This window comes from Pipra filicauda, unplaced genomic scaffold (genome assembly GCF_003945595.2).
Source record: "Pipra filicauda isolate LSUMZ 115617 unplaced genomic scaffold, ASM394559v2 scaffold369_size710782_pilon, whole genome shotgun sequence".
NCBI classification, from domain to species: Eukaryota; Metazoa; Chordata; class Aves; order Passeriformes; family Pipridae; genus Pipra; species Pipra filicauda.
The window spans coordinates 634,054-657,314 of NW_024104497.1; positions in this window are offsets into that span (position 1 = coordinate 634,054).

Here is a 23,261-nt window from a genome sequence, read left to right on the forward strand (position 1 = left end):
TAAATTCTTATATGAATCTGTCTTAAATAAACATTCCTTCAGCAAGCCAAGAGGTGGCACCTTCACTACCACCGACCGACACTTAAGACTGCTTCCTCCCTGGGATATGAGAGCTTACAGGACTTTCCTTCTCTGTAACCGTCAGGGAATTACTCTCCCTGACATGAGGTCTGAGATCCTCCTCTTATGCTGTCACTGACAGTCTTGTGGATGTTTTCACTGGGAGGAGGAAGGGAACATTAAAAGACAAAAGAAATGTCATATATGCAAAAGAGAAAAGATAGTGGCCCCGGTATAGAAACATTACTATTGTGCAGCCCTATTTATTGCAGGCCTTGGAGAAAGTATGGTGTATGGGGCAATGACTTCAGGAAAAAGAAAGGAAAATAATTTTCTGTGTAGATGGTTCCGTGTATGAGACAGATGAACACCATGGCTGGATCTTTTCATGACAGTATTACCCTGGTGATGAGCGAGTTATGTAAACAAAATATTTTAGAAATGCTTACTAATGCTTTTTTTGTTTCCTGGATTAGCTACTTTGGTTTTAGTTCTGAGCATTGGCAACTGAAATGTGAAATGATTATTCCTATCATATTATGGTTACTTATAAAAGAAAAAGAATTCATCATAACTAGTGGTTTTGTTCCTTCTGATATTTGATGTTTAAAGAATAGGTTTTCAACCAGTGATAGTTATCTATTTCATTCATTGCTAATGGAAATAATTAACACCCTTAAATGGCAATTTGACACAATACAAGTAGGGTTCTCTGCACCTCTCCATTGACAACACAGAGCAGTGAAATGACAAGCTTAGACCAAACACCCAAGTGTTAAGTAGATATTATAATACAGATTAATTCAACAGTGATCCAATAATTTGGAAAATCATTAGAATAAAATCATTATTCTAAAAACACTGTCTTGTAATAATGATGTCTAATTTTCTGTATAAAAAATATTCATTTACTGTAACAGAGACCCTGAAAAGATAAATACTTTAGAGTTTTTAAATAAGTAAGATTATGGGCTAGAATTATTACCATCTCCTGAAAAAAGATCCCAATGGAAATTTTATATTTGCCTATGAATTCTGTGAATAAATGAGAACTCTAATCACATATAATGTGAATCCTAATGGCTTGTAGGAAAAATAAGTATCCAGTTGTAATTAAAGAGTTTCTTGTAATGTTTAGGTATTACTGGAATTCTTGTGTACTTTTTGGTGTGGAATAAAAGGCTCAATTGGAAGAATGTGACCCCCAAAAATAAAAAAGAAAGCGCAACTGCTGAAATGTAGTATTTGAAAATGTGTCTCTGGCCCTGTGACTTCCCCATGCAGGTCCAGTGACTTTCTCTGAGGGCCCAGAGATTCCACATGCAAAATATGATGTGACTGTGTGATAAAATAAAAAAGCTGCTGCCCAGCTAGTGGTAGAAGAAAGCAAACAATATTTTTCTGATACATGCTGCTGAGTAGGGTCGCTATGCAGATTCTGCAAATAAACTTTTAAAATCATCTTTTTAAAAGACATGTCATCCCTAATTAAGAACTACCACAAACATTGTGGTAAATTAAGTTTTGGAATCAGCTAGATATTCAGTAATACAAAAACATGACAAGATTCCTATATGTGCCCATCTGGGTGAGCTAATCAGTGGCTTTCCCTTTCCTTACCCCGCTGAGATTGATGTCATCTGTTTCATTTGAACTCCTCTACGACATATGCCTTTTGCTGGTTACCAGGCAACCAGCATCGAGAAAGCTAAACACGTGCATCAACTATTATTCACATCAATGCTTTATTTCAGAGTACCTCAAAACATCTTTGCCAATTCACAAGTTTGGTTTCCCAGGCTGCAGTCCCTGAAGAATGGCTTCACATCACTAAGTTCAAGAGGAAATGGGGATACAGTTTCTTTGAGCAAATAAAATTCTCTGAAAAATGTTATTGAAAATACAAACATAGATCTAGAATTCTGAGGTCTTGATTTGGTTTTGGTTTTGGATTGGGTTTTTTTTTCTTAAATCCAACAAACAAACCTTAGAACTTCATTATTAATTTAGATCTTTTCAGGAAATCTGTAATGAAGCAGCACAGCTGAAGTATATATAAAGATTTACACTTTTTCTCATAAGGACAAGTTATTTACTAATGGTTCTGTAGAGGTTGTGAGAGGGAAAGTGTGAAGAACAGCATGAATATTGGGCTATTAAGAAATATATAAAGAGAGAGAGCCTGAAGTAATGAGCTGAATATATCATGGCATTCACAGGTATTTTTTTCAGATGAAAGAATGAAAGCATAAATTAAATCACCATACACTTTAATAACATTCTAATATTCTATAAATCCAGTGGCATATACTGAACATGACTGAGATGTTCTGGAGGTTAGTTTGGAAAGGTCTGTATATAGGTCAATTGGCTCCCACTACGAAGGTTACCAGTTTAAATTACTGTTTATTTCTGACAGGAAGTGGCTATCATTATGACAATTAGCACAAAAATTGACACAATTCTTGCTTCAGAAAGATTATATAGTAAAACCACCTAGGTATCTGCAGAGAAACATAAAAAGAGATGCATAAAAAAATTAAATTAGTAGGCATGGCACCTTGCCAATTAACATTTTTTATGGTCCAATGATTTTATAAAAATGAGAAACAGAGTTTTAGACAAACCATATTCCCTTGAAATGGAACAACTGACAAATATATTAGCACTTAATTTTGATATATGTGCAGTCCTTTCTGATTTGAAGCTATTGGGGTAAAATTACAACTTCATTCTCGCTGTGTGAGTGGGATCTGTTAATCATCTCATGAGAAGAGTAGTTTCATAGAATATTTACGATAAGAACTAAAAACTTTCCTAAATGGAAATTTTATTTGTACTGTAATAATTATTGTCCCCCCTACTTAGCTCTCATGAGCCTCATCTGGAGTCCTGTGCCCAGTTCTGGGCTCCCCAGTACAAGAGAGAAATGGAGCTTCTGGAGTGGTCCCAGCAGAGAGCTAAGAAGATGATTGAGGGACTGGAGTGCCTCACTTATGAGGAAAGGCTGAGGGAGCTGGGCCTGTTTAGCGTGGAGAAGACTGAGAGGGGATCAGCATATATAATAATAATCAGGGGATTAATGTATACAAGTATCCGAAGGGAGGGTGTCAAGTGGATGGAGCCAGGCTCTTCTGGGTGGTGCTGGTTAATAGGACAAGAGGCAACAGGTAAAAACTGATGTACTGGAAATTCCACCTGAATATGGAGAAGAACTTCTTTACTGTGTGCGTCATTACACACTGGAACAGATTGCCCAGAGAGGACATGGAGTCTCCCTTTATGGAGATATTCCACAGATACAATCCTGAGCAATGTGCCTTGATTGAGCAGGGAGCTTGGACTAGATGACCTTGAGTGGTCTCTTCCAACCTTACCCATTCTGTAATTCTGTGATTTATGTCTTAATTGCAATTTCTTTATGCTTATACCTGTATTTATATTTTTATTGTATTACTTTTATATAAAAAGTCCATAATAAAGATTCCCTTGCTCTTTGTATGTCATATGGCAGTATACAGTCAGGAAAATGACATATTTTTTTCAATTTTTCCTAAGTAACAATAAAGCGAAATGGACATTGGAGATGTTTTCTCTCATTTTTTTACTGTCAGACAGAGCTAATCCATAAAAACTACACAGTCTTATACTAGCTTAGTTCATATCAAATTGGAATAAAAGATGAAAGGATTTGGAAGTTTATTTACCAGTTGTGCCCCACACACATGAGGATTTTGTCTTCCTGCAACACTGGTTATATCAAATGATGATTTCATTTTTTTTTACGTGGATCCTTTTATGAGGATGAGATTAGTTACACTGGACAAACATTTCACTAGTAATAACTTTCTAAGATTTTGAAAATAAAAATGTCTTTCAGAGTATGAATAAGGATATTCCTTGGCAGAATCTGGGTCCAAATATTATGGTTTTATACACACACACACACATATGCATATATATAAACATAAACATGTAGTCCTAGATAAACATGTAAACATACATTTGCCTCTTAATATAATAATTCTGTAGGGGAATGCCATTAACTAAGTCATGGGCAGTAACTTTTGTCCTTTAATTATGGCCTTGGCTATTCATTTCCTGCGAACACAAAGTCATCATGTCTTTCAAAGAAATTCAAAAGCTTAGAAATCGCAGGAATGCAAAATAAGCCCCAGAAGATAAAAATATGGATAAATTCTTCAAGTCAAGCCTGTATGACCATCAAAACCTTATTCTCAACATTCACATTTCATAAATATACTATAACAATTAAAAGCAGTGCTCTTCTGCAGAGGTTGCTGAAATTGATTTGTGTGAAGATAAATTCTGGCACAGAATTGACATTGGAGGATCTGGATGGATCTTTTGAACCTGAGTTTTAATTTTGTGTATTTTTGTTTGAGGCTAAAATGAAAATTTAATTCATGGGATAAAAAATATTCAGTAGTTACACAATTTGTGATAGCTTACAGTGAGGAAACCAATATAAGATTATAACCAGGCTAGTAGGTGTCCTCAGATTACCTAATTTTTAAAAATAATTCATTAGCGATTAATTTTGCCTGTTGTAATTGTAGAGACAGTTTAAACTTATTTTATGTTCCCCTGAGTCACATAGTTTTCAGCAGCTCTATCATCCAAATGTAGTTCCATATTTCTGAACATATCTGTTGATTTTTTAAAAAATAATTTCCTGAAAAAACCAAATCTATGAAGATGACCTCACAGATTGTGCATGGAAGTATCCCTGGTAGAAATGTTATGGAACACTAGGAAACAAACAGAGAAAACAAATCAATTCTAAAAATATAAAACATATTCTCTTACTGATAGTAGAAAAAAAATCTAAAAGTAAATGACCTGAAAAAAATATTTTTAAATAAAAATTAGATATCCTCTTTCTCTGGCACCGAGGTCAGGCTGATAGTCCTGCAGTTCCCTGGATCCCCCTAGTGGCGCTTCCTGTACACAGCCGTAGCACTTGCTGACTTCCAATCAACTGGGATCACCGTGGTTAGCCAGGACTGATGACAAACGACAAAAAGGGGCTTGGTGAGCATTTCCATCTGCTCTCTCAGTATCTTCGGGTGGATTCCACCCTGCCCCATAGACTTGTGTGTGTCTTAGTGGGTGTAGGAGGTCCATTTTCACCTGGAGTATGGTTTACACAGGTGATTGCTGATCAAAACTGGCCTTGAGACTATCCAAGACTTTGCCTTCCGAAGCTTTTTTAACCTTCTTAATCTTATTCCCCAAATAAGCAAAGATAACCACTTAAATTAACTTTTGTCAGTCTTGCAATCCCTTTCACAAATGCCATGGCTCAACTTGAAGTTGTAACTAGTATTTTAATCATTAATTCCATTAAAAAAATGGAAATGCCTGCAGTAAAAATATGTTTGATTCCAGAAGGTGTGAAGTGGCCCATTTCCTCTGTTTTCACATACAGTCTGAAATAAGGGGTGTAAAGGAGTATCAGGTCACCAGCGTAGGCAGTATTTTGCAATGTAAACCACATTGCTGCATTTTTAATGAAAGACTGGAAATGATGGCCCAGCTGTTAACATAGTATAGCAACAGTTGTCAAGCCATGTTAGCAAACTGTGGGTATAGTTTGTATAAGATGTATAAATTATTCCAGCATTGTAATGGTGTTCAGTAAATAACAGCTTATGAACACAGACCTGAATATACTGATGCAGTCAAGACTTTAGAAACTATTGGATGTGTAAGGACACCAGCATGTTCATACCTGCCTTCTTGGAAATGCTTAGGAACAGATACTAAACAGACACATGATATTTGTCATGAATTCAGAAACCAACGTGTTTTGCTTTGTTTATGAAATCCCTACTGAGTGCCCTTCTGTATTCTCACACAAAGACTCTCTGCTGAATATTAGCTCCATAGCAAAATTCAGACTCGCTTTATGGTGAGATCCTGGTGGATTTGGAGGCTGAGTGACATCCTGTGAGTGAGGAGCCTATTCTGGCCACTGTTCTCCAGTACCCAGCACTCCCAGCAGTGGGTTAAGCCAGCCCTGGTAAGGAGTCCTTTAATAGAGCAGAGAGGGTTCAGAGCTTTCTGCAGACCATCACTGCACAAATCATCAAACCTTATAAGGAAGGCTTGAGAAACGAAGAGGTCCAGCACATCTGTGCATTCTCATTTGTTTCTTTCAGGGTATCTGGCACATGCCAGTTCTGGTATAAGCAGCACAGGAGGAAATGAAAGGATTTGGGAATGGTTCAAAAGACAAATGGCATTTTTTTCTCAGATAATTATTTTCATATAACATAGATAGGGGGAATCTTCCTCCTCTTTCACTAAAAATTACACAATTTATAATATATTCCAGGGAAAACCAAGTATTTTTTAAAGTATCTTTATTTTTTGTCAATACTGTGAAAATAAGCCTTTAATCACTTAAGGTTATTTTTAATGAGACTTCACAATCTTTTAGAATTTCATAATAGATTTGAGAAAACAAATGTGCCCGTGCCTATTTCTTGTTTCTTGAGGGAAATAAAGTTTCCAACAAATAGAAACTAGCTAACTCTAAATTTATACCATAAAGTAAAGTTGGAAATAATATCCTTTCTTTCAACAACTGAATATACTGTACAACTGAGCGTGAATATGATTTAAGAACATGACCCAACTTACCAAATTTTGCTTAAAAATAATTACTGTAAAAGAATAAAAAAGCTTCAGTTCTGTCAGTTCTGAGAAAATATTTCATAGTAAAGAAGAAAAACAATAAAGTAATTAACTTTCCAAGCCCATGATTTTAACGTAGAGAAAATAAATTATAAATACCTCAAAAATTATCTTTGAGAGTGATGTAACTGTTTAGCCATTGGCATGGCAATTCAATGGTAGTGACAGAAATTGCATTTAATTAACCCAGTCCAGCTCAGCCCACACTAAACAACCATTGGCTCAGTGAAAGAGTTACTTTAAGAACACATATATTTTTTTCAGTTCCAAAGAAAATGAAAAGTGGATATCAAATTACCGATTTTCAAAGAATGTCAGAGCTAGAATGTCTTCACTAGAGTTACTTGTTACTCAAGTTGACTCTCAATTTCCTGCCATTAGTCTACATAGCAACATTATGTTCATTTGAACTCTATCTGTATCAGGAGGAAAACATGCTGTCCAGAATTTCTCACATGCCGATTTGAGCATTCAAATTCATGTTGACAGACCATTACTTAATGTTAATTAAACTCAACTATTTTTTTTAGTTTGGTGGTAATCAAAGAGCAGACCACATTAGAGAGAGAAACTACTGATGCGTCTTACATACCTGTACATTGACAAGCCATTATTTCAAGAGGGCAAATGCCTTTCAGCTGAGATGAACTACCACACCAGTCATGTGGTTGAAACTTAAATGTATTTGGGTAATTAAAGAAAGGGAAGTACCAGTTAAAATACACTTGGAAATCTAGACCTTCTTTTAAACCTCCTCTTTTACAGATTTTAGAGATTCAGAACATACAGTGTATTCTTTTAATTCTCCTGAACTAGCTAAGGACTTGGCCAAGAAAAATGCCCAAAAATCTGTGAACTACTAATGTCATATATCATAGACAAAGTGTACAAATCATCTGTATATAGGGATGGTCTCTTTAATTTCTGATATGCTTTTCAAAATACACCTCCATACACCAAACTACAATTTCTATTTTCCTATTTATTTTCATTTTTAGCTTCAAAGAAGTAGTGCTTTACTGTTTACAATTTTCTGACTTTCAAAGCTCTACAGAGAAAATCTTCAATGTAGCAATTAAAAAATGTCACTGACTACAGATTTTCTCTTCTTCAAATGCTTTCATAGATCCTAAAGGATGCTAACAGTAACAGTGAAAACTGAGTTAAAGATATCTCTAAATGAATGTACCCAATGTCCTATTTCTTACTGAATTCTCAGACTATTATGTTCAGTCAAGATGAATGAATATTCCTTTTTCCTGCAAGCCACAGTCATCTTCATAAGGTTCCTTTTTGTAGTCAGAAGCATTTATCTTCATCACATTAATGATGAATGACACTCCTTGCTGCACTGTATGAATTAGAAGTTATCTCATTCTTGATATAAATTGGACAGTTCAGGTCTTTTCTGTTGGCTTTCAGGAATAAAATAGAGGTAGAAAGAGAAAACAGAAGGCAGAGATAATTCACAACATTTTCAAACATACAACATGGGAATTTGTAATTTACACTAGAATCTGAGTATGAATGATTTGATAGAGTATTATTATCAGCATTAATTGCTCCCATATATGTATAAAAAATTTATCATTCCATATAGAAAACAATTGCCTTTGAAGTAGTCAGCTGTTATCTCTATGAAACTACTTTTATTCCTGGAAATAAACCATGTGTATCATCAGTTTCAGATAAAAAGTACAGAGAACATTTTAAAAACATTTTCTTCATAATGTTCACCACTGAAGTCTAAAATTAAGAGATGTTTCAGTAACCTCCATAAGGGAGTCCAAAATATTTCTAGTGCAATAAGGAATAAAGATTTCTGAGAAGAAGACACTGCAGAAAATGAAAAGGTATGTCCACTTTTCTATTATTTCTATTATTGCATTTTCTGCCATTAATGGGAAAACTTACATTAAAAATGCTACTAGAACACAAAAGATTTTATTTTGACTTTTTTAGCCAGCAGAGCATTGTAGGTGAATGACATGTTGTGCTGAAAGCCTCACGTGGAACATCCACAGTCCTCAGCACATCCTGTAAGTGAAATAATAAGCTTTCACATGGCTCAGTTTTCTGAGCCTAGAGAAATCTCTCCTAGTGTAGGCAACATGTTTCTGATCACCTCTTCTATGACTACATGTCTGTTCTATAATCTCACTGAATTTATGAGGCATTGGGTCAACGCTAGAATTCATACTGTTGTATGAACATTTAATTTGTTGTATTATGTTTAATTTCTCCTATTGTCATCATCTTGAGAACCTCTGATTCTGATGTCTTCCATTTAACACCCATACCAGTCTCAGTCTCCAGAAGACATTGGACTCAACTTTACCAGACTAACCTTAATGTAATCTGGAGTTTCAAGATCAGGAATCCATGGAATCCTAATGATACTTTTAGAAAGGTCAAACACTAAAAATGAGATTTACAGAAGCCAGTAAGGTGGAAATGAACTCAACAACATGTACTGAAAATGAATATGACTAACATTCTTTTGTCAGGGAGAATTTAATGACTGTCTGGAAGAAAACATCTACCTCAATTCAGGATTCTGAACTATAGACTTAATTCTTTGTGTTCAGGCATGCAAATTGATAAACTTACTCTGAAATTGCTTTCTATGCAGCAATTCAGCACTGAGAGAACTCATCTCTTATGTGGGAAAAACCTAGTTGAAAGCTGCCCTCCTCTGATATTTGCAGTGCATAGCTAAATCTAGGTATTTCAATCCAGATCTCTGATTTGGCATATTCAAGATTTAGGGATTTGGGTCTCTTTCACAATCTTACTTTTAATACAATTTATTTGAACATTGTTCACTGGAACTGGGATCAATGCCTTTTTTTTTTTTTTTTTTGGCAAGGTAATTAATGATTTTCTAGATAAATATGTCATCTTTTTCTTTCTTTGAAAAAAGAAACCAGATTAAAACCTGTGTTCCTGTAAACAAGTTCAGGAAATATTCAGCAGATAGCCAAAAGGACATTGATTAAGGAAATGCAATGGAAGAGGAGTGTTTAATTGCTCAGCTTCATCAAGCTGTGGCTGTTCACTACTTAACAATAAAACTTTAAGTACCTTAAATAAGTTGACCATTTTAAGAGAATTGAGAACTACTCTTGGACTTTAATTTTTAAAGCAGAATGGAGATACCTAAATCCATTTGTGGATCTTACCCTTTGTCATTCTTTCTGGCTTCCAGTGGCTGAACTCACAGCAAAGTATAGATTAATTTATGAGCTCATTGGAAACCTCTCTTTTTACAGGCTTAGAAAGAAATTAAACAGTAATAGATTGGTTTCTCTTTGTTCTTTTTATGTGTGATCATAAATGGCATAACATATGCTCTTTTAGAAGAAAAAACTTTCAGAAGCTTTACAAGGAAAAGACTTTTTCAAACCACGTGTGAATGCAGTAGCCACACTCCCCTCACTAAACCTTTACACACTTAGATTTTGTACCATGGAATGCAATTTACATTCAAAGTATCTATAAAACATAGCCACACCAAAATGGCTGTACCTTGTAAATGACATCCTCCATCACTTGCTTCCAGAAAACCCTGTCTTTTCTTAGCTTTCAAGGCAGAGAATAGGTGAGACATCTTGATTCTAGAGCAAGATATCAATCTGTTGCTAATTCATTAGCTGCCTCTTAGAAAAACCTCAAACTAGATCTGGAATCTGGACACTGAGATTAACAGCCCTTCACACATTAGTTCATTCCCTCTTGCTATCAATGCAACTGTCACCCTTCAAGATGGAGGACCTGTATGTCTTCTACGAAAACCAGGGTATATTTTTACAGTGCATTTGAAGCTACAGTCCTCTTGTAATTCCTTTGCAATCTTCTTACCAAAAACCCAACTACAGTTTTTATTCAGGTACAGTGACAGAAAGATCCAGTTATGAGTTGTTCCATAGGACTCATGGCATTTTTTAATTTTTGTAGAAAATTATTGAGTAGAAAAAAAATTCCTAATCACATTGCATTTTGTACATCATGGCAGTTTCCCATGCTCAAAATTGAAGAGACAATGTTTTTATGGAGAGATATTTTGTTTTCATAAACTTCTGTAAACACTAACTGCATAAATCCCTCATAAGCAAATATGAAATAAGCTTATCTTGCAGCTTATAGGAGAGGAGCTTAATATCCACTTCTTTCAGATAAGTAGTTTTGGAACTGCACTGGGTAAACATTTCAAAAGCAATTAAAAAAGTAATCCTTGATTTTCGATAAAGAACTCGAACATCCAGTGACCTCTGAGTGTATAAAAATATTTTTTAATTGAAGAGCATTTTAATGTGTATAACTACATGCAACCTATCTGAAAAACAAGTAAAAGGTTAATAAACAGTGAGAGTGGGCATTTGCTTTACACCTGCTTTAAAGACTTCTTTATTTACACAGATGTGAAAATGGCCATTTTTGTCAGCTTCAGTGTAAGCAGCATAATTTTGTTTCGCAAACAAAAAATAACCCTGAAAATACATAGATGGGAATTGAGAGCTGAATATGAAATAAACGTGGTAGCAAGTCCTGATGTATAAGTAAAATATGATTGTAGTTAAAAAAAAGACTGGTTTTATTTTTCAGTACTCAAGATTTAGTGAACAAACACAATGTCTTAAAAGAAGGCAAAGAAACATAGTAGCTTTAGACAAGGATGAATACAAAATTTGTAGCATAGTCCTTAATTGTATCACAGATGACAAGTAGAAGTAGAGGGGCGAAATAGGGAAGGGGGAAAAAAATGGAAAAAAGAAAGACAAATACTTTTTTTCACTTATATGCACTCTATTTGAAATCATCCAGTGGGATGAAAATTATTTTGTAAGGTACCGTATGAACAGACAGAGAAGCACTGCTATTCAGCAAAGAAAGACAAGACAATGCAGAAACTTATACTGTATTTGACAGAGTTAGAATGAGTTGATTTTTCTTGAGTAAATGAAATAAAGGTATCCCCAGCATTTTAAAGTACACATTATCTGATTAAAAAAGTACACAGTATCCAATTAAAAAAAATATCTAAAGCAGATTGGTTACATTTTGTTTAACTGCAAACAAAATCATTTTTCATAATCATTACATTATTTAGACTCTGTTTCCAATCCTTTAATTTCTGTTTTCTTTTTTCTTTGCTCCCTAAATAAGTCTGTCTCTTCATATGCATTAACCATTTCAAAACAAACAAAAAAACAACCCCAAAACCACCACCATCAACAAAAACAATAAGAAAAACCAAAGCCCTCTTGTTCTTTAGTAACTGTCTTGTAGAAGACTTAGGTGGAATTGAATGCATGTTTTTATCAGGTTTGGGTGGTTTTATATGGCATCCTGTAACAGGATTTGTTAGCTGTAAGTTTTGGCAGTGCTGGGACTGCAGGGATGGTCTCTGTGAGAAGAGACCAGAGGTTGCCCTGTGCTAGATACAACCAGATCCAGATGTCTCCAATGGACCCATCACATGGCACAACTGAGCCCTTCTGCCACGTCTGTGGTGCCTCTGGGAAACATATTTAAGAAAAGGGAAAAGATGGGGGGGGGGGGTTAGGGTTAGGGTTAGGGTTAGGGGGGAAGTGGGAGAAATACCAAGGCTAGAAGAGCAGGAGATGCTTCATGGTGGAGTTGGTAAAACACCTGAAGGGTCCACAGGCTCTGGAGGACACATGCTAGGACAGGTGCTTCCCTGGAGGGAGTGTGGCCTGTGGAGGACACACAGGAGCAGTGGAAGTGAGTAAGGGGAAAGGAGCAATGGGAGAAAAGAGTAAGAAACAGAAGTGGCAGAAAGAAACTGTCCTATCCTGTGCTTCACTGAATAGACTGAGTGCGACCTGCAGTAATAACAACGTAGGTAGGGATTAGGAAGTGGGGAGGAGAGGTGCCTTCTGTAACTGCATAAATGTTTGGCTTTGTTTCTGAATATTTCAATCAGTATTTAAATGTTTATGTTAATCAGCAATAAATTAAACTAAATTCACAAAGTTGCATCTGTTTTGCCCATGACAATAACTGGTGGGTTATTTCCCTGTCCTTATTTTGATCCATGAGTTTTTCACTGCCAGTCTTCATATTTTCTTCCCTATCCTGTGGTAAGTGTGACTGAGCAACTGGGTGGGCGTTTGGCTGTCAGTCAGGGCCAAACCAGTACACAGGAAAAACACCCAAAGTGTGAAGTTTACTTCAAAAAAGGCAGAACAAGAAAAAAGGAAACCCATTAAGCTCCTAAATATCAAAAAAGCACTAAGAAACTTTATATTCAAGTATGGAAAAAAATTAACTAAGACAATTGTTTAATTATCATTTAGTCATTGCTTAACAATAAGAGCAAGCAGAGGTAAAACAGTGTACAACCATGCTGCTTAACCCATATTAAATTCTTGATTTTTCAGGTTTTATATACAAGTACTCAATTTCTTGCATTTTGCTGGATCAAGCAATCAGAGCCATCATAGTATATGGAAAGAGACAGGAGAAATCTGGCTCATTTTCCCACTTATTGACAAAAGTAGTTACAGTAGTGTGAGCAGGAGGGAATATTAAGATTACAGCTAGGATGAACCACCAGTAGATTATCAATATTAAAAGTAGGAATGGAGAAGAAAAGAAATTGATATTCACAACTGCCTGTAAGTTATTGTATTTCATATATTTGTACTTAGCATTCATGCATTTGCGCATGCCTAAAGGAAAAGTTATGACTTCAACATTTTTCCAATTTATGATATAATATAAATTTAGATATGATATGATTATACCCATATGTTCTTGTAGTCCTGAGTAATACTTGAAGAAATTGCAGAGCTTCAAGAGGGAAAAAGTTCTGTCAAAACTGCGCTCTTCTTCCCAGATGAGCCAGTCACATAAAATACTCCAAAATGTTGTGGGCTATTTTAATATTTCAGTGGAAAAATCCCATATCACTAATGTTTCATGCAGAGAGCTTAATACACGCATTATATATCTAACTCATGTTTACATACACAGGAGGAAAAAAAAATGGAAGTAGAAACCCATCTGCCTGGTGTAAGTATTTTGCCTCCTTTCCAGTGTCCACAAAGGAAAAGATAATATGAAGGCTGTACTTTTCTTTTTTTCTAATTAATTTGAAAATCAGGAGTTAATTTACACACGTTGAGGAAGATGATGCTCCTCTAAAGAAGCAAAAAAGACTTTTTGAGCAGCTTATAAAAGATGGATTCAGTATAACTAGGAGAGGAACAAGATATTAGAACAAAAAATGACAGATGAAACTAACTTCAATGAAAGTATATGGTTATTCAGCAGGATTAGTGCAAGGCATAAGGCAGGAAGAGCATTGCATTCGGTCTTCCATTAGAAATAAAAGCATTAGCTAGCTATTTTCTCTAAGGTTTTAAGGAAGAAAAAGATTCTAATGAGAGAACTGAGTAAAGAGAATAGTCTTTATGTGTCTTATGTTAAAAAAGAACACAGAGAAAAAATTGTTCTTATACCAGCATAATGTTTTTCCCTGATTAACAAAGGATTTTGCTTTATATCAATGAAAAATGAAAAATTCTAACCTATTTTTCTAGATAAATGGCAAAATAATAATTATATTTTCCACTCAAATATTTAGATTCCCTCTTTTGTTTCATTAGCCATGAGAAATGTAGATTACCATATTGTCTTGGAGCAGAAGTTAAGGCTGAAAGATGATCAGCTACTTCCATCACAAGAACAAAAGTAAAATATCGTTGGCTACATGGTCAATAGAGTCCGTTCTCTCTCACACCTGCCCAGCCCAGCTTCCTCCCTCCCTTTCAAAAGAAATCAGAGATTATGTATGGTTAAAAAAAGCACATAAGGAAACATAAATTAAGATAAAGGAAAAATTATTTATTTGGTATTGTAGAAAGCCTTATTTACTCCTTCTCCCCCAGCACTATGATACATCCATGACGAAAGGGAAGAAAACACCTAAGGAATAAATGATGACAGTAGAAGTAGCACAAATACTCATCAATTCTTAGGCTCTCAAATGTGGGAAGGGATTTGAGAAAATGCTTCAAACTCTTATACTGAAAACCTATAGTCCAGCACTACTGTATCTGAAAACAGGTAATAATAATCTTCCAAGGTAACCAGACCTTATATTTTCTTAAAGGATAGAATTATACTTCAAGCAGTAAAGCAGTGACACACTTGTACTTGATAAGTTTTGTATGACACATAAAGATAAAATAAAATATGGAATATGCAATCATTCATATTAAAACCAGTAAATCGAAACATTATTATACCAGGTAAAAGTTTTCACCAGAAATGTCTGTAGCTGACAAAATGGTAAGCTTCTTTAGCAGTGTGTACACTAAACAACAGAAATGTTTTGGCTCCACCATAAATACTGAGTATAAGACACTTCAAAATAATGAATGTAGATAAATTTACCTAAACTAATTGTTATTAAAAATTTGCTTGCTTCTAAACTTATAAAATCTTATTAGAAGGTGGGAATTCTGTCATATTTTATGATGTGACTTGCTAAATACCTTGCTATTGTTAAACTGTGCCACATTATCTGCATGCTCATCACAAAATCCCTTTTAAGTTGACATAAGAATAATTAAGCTTTTTATATATAAAAGAATGAAATCAATAGACCAGAGAAATAGATTCACAATTGTTTGCAAATTTCCTTCTGATTACATCAAGAATTTTGATGATCTTCAGAGAACATTTCTGTCAAGATGGGTGTGTAACTGCAATTAAATCCTGCAATACACTGAGGCTGAGAATATAAACCTTGTATACAAGATACAGCTGTCTAAAAGAATTTAATTCCTTGTAACCCATAAGCATCCCTAGTCAGCACCAGTGTTTACATTGAGATATTTGGTAAATTGATGGTGAATAAGGGAAATAAGACTGATGGAAAAAGAATACAAAGCTGAAATAGCTACAAGATTGTCACTGAGCTCTGAGTAAAGAGACCAAGAACATGTAATACCACATACTTCATGGAAAGATATGTTACCACAGTTCATTGGTATTTCTTCAGATCTCCCTTTAATACATCAAATCTAAATGAAGAAGAACTAGCTTGGCTTTTAGTTTTATCAAACACTCCAGATCAACTATCATAGCTGTTGTAAAGAGATATTCTGTTTGGGAGACTAATTTGAGATAGGCTATCTCTTTTCCATTAGACAATGCTAGATTCCTTGTTTATATACTCAGTTAGTTGTCTAAGGCTGGATGGAATAGGCCTTAACACATACATCTATATTTTGTGTGAATAAAGAGCACATTTGGAAAAACAACAAGTAGAAAGCTCCCCTGACTACACTAAGTAACCCTACCTTTCATCAGTCAGAGATTTGGAAATCAGACCTCGACGCTCTTATTGTGGGCAAATGATGAGAAATTCAATAACTTCAGATAAAATACCAGGTAATGTTACTTCTATTACTGCTCTACAAAGCCGTGTCCTACACAGTCACAGTTCACACAGCTGAACAGATATACTTAAATTTACCCTTGAGCTGAGAAACCACATGCAGTAGAGAGTAACACTTGGCAGGACTTGAAGAGAAAAATGTTTGAGTACTGTTAAGTACAGCATTTTTAGCCCTCGAAAATTAAAGGAGACAAGGAAGAACATTATTTACCTATTCATTGTACAGGTTTATTGTGGTCTCCAACGTCAACACCAGCAAGATGAAAATTCAGAAAGAATACACTTCACACTTTATGGAGAGAGAACAATTTCTACATTGCTGATGACGTGAGCACCAAAAAACACTGGGGTAAACTGTAGCTATTCTCCTGATAATGCTGTTTGTCTTGCAAATAATCAGTCATAGAGCACAACCTGTACAGCCTATACCATGACCAGCCATTGTTTTGAAATCAGTATCCATGACCAAAAACTTTGCTAGTGACTGGTAAATTGAAATAGAAGAGAAAATATCTATTTTTTTCTTTTTAGAAATAGCTGTTTAAAATGGGGTTGGCAGGGAATTCTGCCTTCACGGTAAAATTTGTATGATCTTCCAGAGCAGATGAAAATTCATAGCTTTTTCAGTTTTGTAACTTTTAATGACATTATATAGCTGCTCTCTTTTCAGCATAGAGTATACAACAGTGAAACAAATGTATGTAAAAGTGAAACAATGAATTTGAGATACATATTACCTTAGTGAATAGGTTATTTTATTGAGAATGAGCAACTCAGGATATATAATAACTCAAAGACAGCTGTACACTAACATACCTATTTCACCCTTTTCTCTCACTACACTCAGATCAACTGAGGAGGTTCAGTAATAGCAATGTAGAAAATTCTGCTTATGCTCCATGTGGCTTATGTTAAGTGTGTTTTTTCAGCATGAAATATAAACAGAGAAGCAAAAAACATTCTCTTGAAATATAGACAAATGTTTCTCAGTTATGAAAACGGTATGGTATAAGGTATTCAGAAAGAAATTACTAGTTTTCAAGCAGCTTGAAATATGCACTAGGGATGGGTTGCAAGACTGGATTCTTTAGGCTGCACAGGGAGGCTGTGCAGGCTCCATCCTTGCAGGTTTTCAGGACCCAACTGATCAGTCTGATCTATTGTATACTATGTAGGATATAGTAATGAAAACGTTATTGAAATCAAAAGGAACATTGAAGGAATAGTAAATATAAATGAAATACATGCAAACTTTTTTTAATAGAAAAGTGTGTACTCCTTTTATTTCAACTTATAGATATTTGTGCAATGCATACTTGTGGAACATGAGTTTGAAAATTTTGCATTCACATGTGTGAATGGAAAAATAATGCTGCTCTTGTTGCTGTGTCTTAACCACTAATATCTTTCTAATAAGTGATAAACAATATCATACCGCTTGTCTCCTGAGGACTACTTGTTCCCATTACCTAACTCAAAACTCTTTGGATGCCAAAAGATAGATTGATGAAAATACCTTTTCCAGGGAAATCTTGCTCTGCTTGCAGATATTCCAGGAGCACAAAGAGTTTCTAAATTTATCAGATGAATTGCTCATTATTAGTTATTATTATAATCCCTTTTTAATATTAGTTATTGTTATTGTTATTATCATAAGCACCAACAACAACACATCATTACTATTTTCATTGCTCTTGTGCCCCAGCTTTCACCACTGGATGTCAGGTCCATACATTTTGTAGTGAACTCATTAAAGAGAGAATTAAATTTCTTCTCCAGAAAAAAAATCTTTCTGTTCCCTAAAATAGACACTTTCATCAAGACATGTTAGAAGCACTGCGACTGCTGATAATATACTGTCAAAGAAGACTGAAAGGAAAAAGATGATTTGATTATTTGCTTGAAGATCCTACCTCACTGAGTAGCATAAGATATTAAGTAAGTTTCTGTATGTTGAATTCTGGAATACAGAAAAGCAGGCAGTTTTCAAGGTGACTGCCAGAGAATAATAACAACTTATCTGGTTTTAAAAGTCAGGAGAAAAAAACAAAAAAAGCCCCTGCAAGAACAACACTCCGCTACAACCCCTCAGGTTTCTTGGAAGTTTTACTGTAATGTTTTACATTCTCTTTAGTTCAATTGCTTGAGTTCAAAACATAGAGTCACATTAGCACGTCTGTGTCAGAAAAAAAAAAGATCAGTTGGAAATATTTCAATAAACTTACAGTATTGATTAGACAGAATACAAAGCTGAATAGAGATTTATTCAGGTCAAAATGTAATCTTATTTTTACTGGGAAAAGAGCAGAATGCAGATGAACAGCATAGTAATTTCTTAGTGACAGATATAGGTAACTCCTGCTAGCAAAGCAGAGAATTTTTTTAATTGTCTTACTCTTAGCTGAAGTTAACTCAAGACTGCTCTCTATCACTCTAATTTAGCTACCTCCATCCATGCAGTCAAGTGGGTGGTCAGTCCATTCCCTGCACCCAGTCAGAACAGTTTGTCCTCTCATTGAACTAATTTCCAATTCCTTTCTTGCTTGAAAGGACTCTTCAGTGTGCATGTGCATAAGGAGGTCTGTATGCTACACACCAGCAACAAGAATAAAACCAGAAGGTCTCTGTCTGTTTTCTCTCTGTTTATGGTAGCAGCAACTACAGAGTCCAATGAATCTACACGTTGAGTTGGGGCGTGTGCACCAGCATATGACTGCTGGTGAAAATAAAGGTGACCTAGCTGACAAGTAGGATAAAAGGTTTGGGAGCCAGATATTGAATTGACCACAAATCTGGGCCTACATTGAAAAAACATAAAGATCAGCAAACTGGCTACTGGATAGGGTAGGAAGTCCAGGCCAGCTAATGGAGAGGCCATAGAGATAGAGGTCATCTACAAGTAAGCATATATGTCTGGTGCAACTACTAGCAAGACTTCTTAGTAAATGTGAGTTCCTGCGTGTGAGGAGACAAGAGGATTTAAGTACAGATTGGGTAACTGTAACAATCTGTAGTGTGTGTGTGTGTGCATGTATATGTGCAAGCCTGTGTGTGTGTGTAGGTCTGAATTCCTAGCAACAGCAGAGAGGCTTTGGGTTTCAGTGGTAGGCATGTCCAGATGACAGCAACTGGGGAGACAATGGGGACCCAGGGATCATCTGCTATACACAGCTACTGAGGACTGAGTCTGTTTTCTGACTGGGGAAAGACCTGTGAGTGTTTTTGAGTCAGCAGCAGAAACAGAAAAGGAACAGACTCTTCTATCTTCCATTTATAAAGTACCTTTCTGTCTCATGGCTGTGTGAGAATGGCTGAAGATTGCCTACTTCAATCCATCTCAAAGAGATGGTGAGGCCATACCAAAGCATGGCACGTGTGATAAAACCAGACTTCCTCTTAATCCTCGTGGTGGCTATTTCATGACATGAGAACTACAATTTTATTTTCTTAGTTGAAAAGCTATAATTTCTTAATAGTTCTATTATAAAAGCACCTGCAGGCCCTGCTTTAGGATTGGAGACTTGTTGTGAAAGGGATTGCCTTTGGAGAGAGATAGATTTAGTTCCTGCCTAAAGAGACTGTGGTCAAGGAACAGGCTGGCAACTGTAGAAAGCTATTACTTGTCTCAAAATCACTTAGCCCCATTTCAAACAGTTTTGCCTTTAAGCACACAGAAGCAAGAAGCTTATGTGCAATGTGCTCTTGCAACCCAGAAAACCAACCCTGTTCTGTGCTGCAAAAGCAGCATGGTCAGCAGGTAGAGGGAGGTGATGCTGGCCCTCTGTTCTGCTCTGGTGAGACCCCACCTGGAGTGCTGCGTCCAGCTCTGGGGCCTCAGCACAAGAAAGACATGGACCTGTTGGAGCAAGTTCAGAGGAGGGTCACTAGGATGATTAGAGGGCTGGAGCACCTCTCGTAGGGAAAGGCTGAAAGAATTGGGTTTGTTCAGGCTGGAAAAACTTGGCATAGTGAAATGTTTTATATTTATATTTAATGCTTTTATTTCTTTATTTGTTGTACTATGCAAGAATGAGAAAAAGGAGGACCTGATTGTGACTCATTTTCACTTCACTAGTCCATTTTCACTTAAGGATTTTAACATTTTTTTGATAATATAGCTCATGATTTGCAATATAATAAATGCATACTATTTTACAAAGTCAGCCAAGATATTTGATGGTGTAAGATTTGCCATTATGTTTTTCAAATTTGCACACTAATTTGCTACCATTTACTGCAAAAATGACACTTAAAATGAAATACTATAGTAATTTTATCACTGCTAGTTAGAGATGTTAGGGAAAGGCCAAAAGAGCAGGGGAGAAAAAAGGTTTAGTGGTGAACAGCATGAGCCAATAACATGATGCAGAGATGAGCGGAAAGCCTGTGCAGAATCTGAGGACTCTGAGTCAAAGGCCACAGGGTGGGGAAAGTGTTTCTTAGCTCCATAGTAAACATTTCTTATGCATTAAGGCATTCCTTTTCACACTCAGCTAACAACAAGATAAACAGAAGACCCAGACAGGTCTTCTTTTTCAGTCCCTCTGAAGAGGGACTTGAAAAAGATATTCTCTATCCCAGTTAGGTCTTCTGCATTTTTCTTTCGTGCTTTGAAACTTTTCTTTGTCACCATCATGCAGAACAAGGATATTTTTTGAAATATGGAAGTTTCATGGGTGGGAAAATGATTCTCTATTCACTTCCAAATCAACCTAGTGGTAAGATTTGCTAGAATTGAAAGGTAGTCTACTACAGCACTCTTTCAGTCTTGAAACCATATCCATCAACACCACAGCAACCATTTATCCTTGCCTTGGAAATACTTTGCAGACATATCATGGGGAAGAAACAGATTTGAGAAAAGATATATTCCCACATGATCCACATTAAGGTTTCAAACAGGAAAATAATTATAATCTGCTGTGATATAGAGGAACAACTACATTTAGTATAACTGATCAGGAAATAAAATTGTCTAAAGATTTTCTTTTATCTTAATGTGATGTTGTATGTGGAGTTGCTCTTTAAAGATAATATAGCCACATCAGGGATAAAAAGATGTAGACATTTTCTAACAGCTCGGTATTTTTGTGGTACAAAACAAATACAACTAGACAAGACATTCACACAAACCTAATCTCTTTCCTTCCTTCCTTCCTTCCTTCCTTCCTTCCTTCATTTCTTTCCTTCCAAGTAAAAAGAACTGAGTGTGAAAAAAGAGATGAAGCATGTAATGCTAACATCTTCTTGATTATAAAAGAACTGCATAGTTACCAAACATAATAAAACAAGGGACTAAGCTAGAGAAAAGCTATTTGCTATTCATTTTGACTCTTAGGAGTGTGTCTCTTTCTAAGAAACACAAACATGAATTTACATTATGTTATTCTGAATTTTCCCTGAAAGGAGTTTGTAATGTAGCTCTAAGAGTCATACATAGTTTTCAGGGGACAGGGTGGTGGTGGTGATGTGATATTGTCCACACATCTGTTCATGTCTTTGTGGTGGGTTTTTTTCAGAAACAAACACAATTACATGGATTAAATACCAAATATGTTGTTAAATTATATTTAGTATAGAATTAACTTTCTTTTGATTCTAAGGAAAAATTCTTTAAAAGCAAGAAGTAAAGAAAACGAGGAATTAACTAGTCATTTTTGTTTATAAGAAGAGGATGAAAATCAAGTCAGGACCTAAAATATTTGATGAATACTTATCCTACTCTCAAAAAAAAAAAAAAAATAGTTTGCTTCCTAGTTTCCTGCCCTTTTCCCTTCCCTCTGTTACACAAATGGAACTTTTTCATGAATCTTTTTGAAACTTTTTTACAAATTCACTATATGAATCTAGGCAGCAAAAATTTTATATTTATTTTAATTTGAATTTTTTAGCTGAATTATTTCAGGTATTTCATTTACTGTAGCGTTTCCCTAACAGTTGACAGAGCAAAGAAGACAATAACTTGTTACATGGATAGAGGAATGAGTGTCCAGCTGTTCTTAAAATGGCTTTTATGTCAGAGAAAACACACTGTTGACTGATGTCCTTTGGTACCACATCTGAAAAAGGATCCAACGAAAAATGGGACACATTGGTTTCCCACTGTCCATTTCAAAGTATCTTGGTATACTGACATAGATGAAATTATTTCACACATAACATGATGCAGCTAAAACGTGATTTTTGTTCAAACCAACAGCAACACGTAAAACAGAATTTGCAGGCTAACACTGAGTTAAAAATTGATTGAATATGTGAGCTGAAAATAATACTTTTATTTAAAACCTTTTTTGGCAAAAAATCCAAGACAAGTCACTTGTTCCACACAGTGAGAGAAAATATATACAGTGCCATGAGTCCAAGGAAGGAGTGCCTCAATATTTGTTTTTAATAATACCTACAGAATATAGCAGCCATTGACAAATTCTCCTAGTTCATTGTTGCAATGATCTGACAGTATTTTAAAGCTATTATCCTGAATATTTTCTCTTGAAACATACAATAAGAGATATATCAGCTAACTCTATAGAAATATTTCAGCAGATCTTTGACAGATTTTTGAGTAAGACAGACTTTGTATAGGAAAAGTTTTGGAATTTCTGTGCTGATAAAGGGGAAAAAAATTATTATTTAAATCCTTTTCTTGACTAAAAAGAAATCCCTAGAACAAGTTTAACTATTCAACGTTTAACAGAGCAATAGATGGGACAGTTATGAAAATTTGTGGAGGGTTAAGAGAATTTTTTATGAATTCTGATGGAGGTTATGAAACAGTCCCATTGTGGAACATCTTGAAATTATGTAGACATCAATTTATAAATTTTTAGGGATGTGTGATGTTTCTCCAAGATCCACACCAAGAGACTGATGGCTGCCCTTCAAGAAGGGATAGCCAAAATGCAAGGAAGTACTACTGTGATAAAGGAGATGCTTTGACAAAAAAGTACTTCATCAAAATCAGAATAAGAGACAGAAGAAAGAAATAACAAAGGAGAATTTCATCTATGAAGCTAGCCAAGGAAAAGACAGGACTTTGGATAAGAAA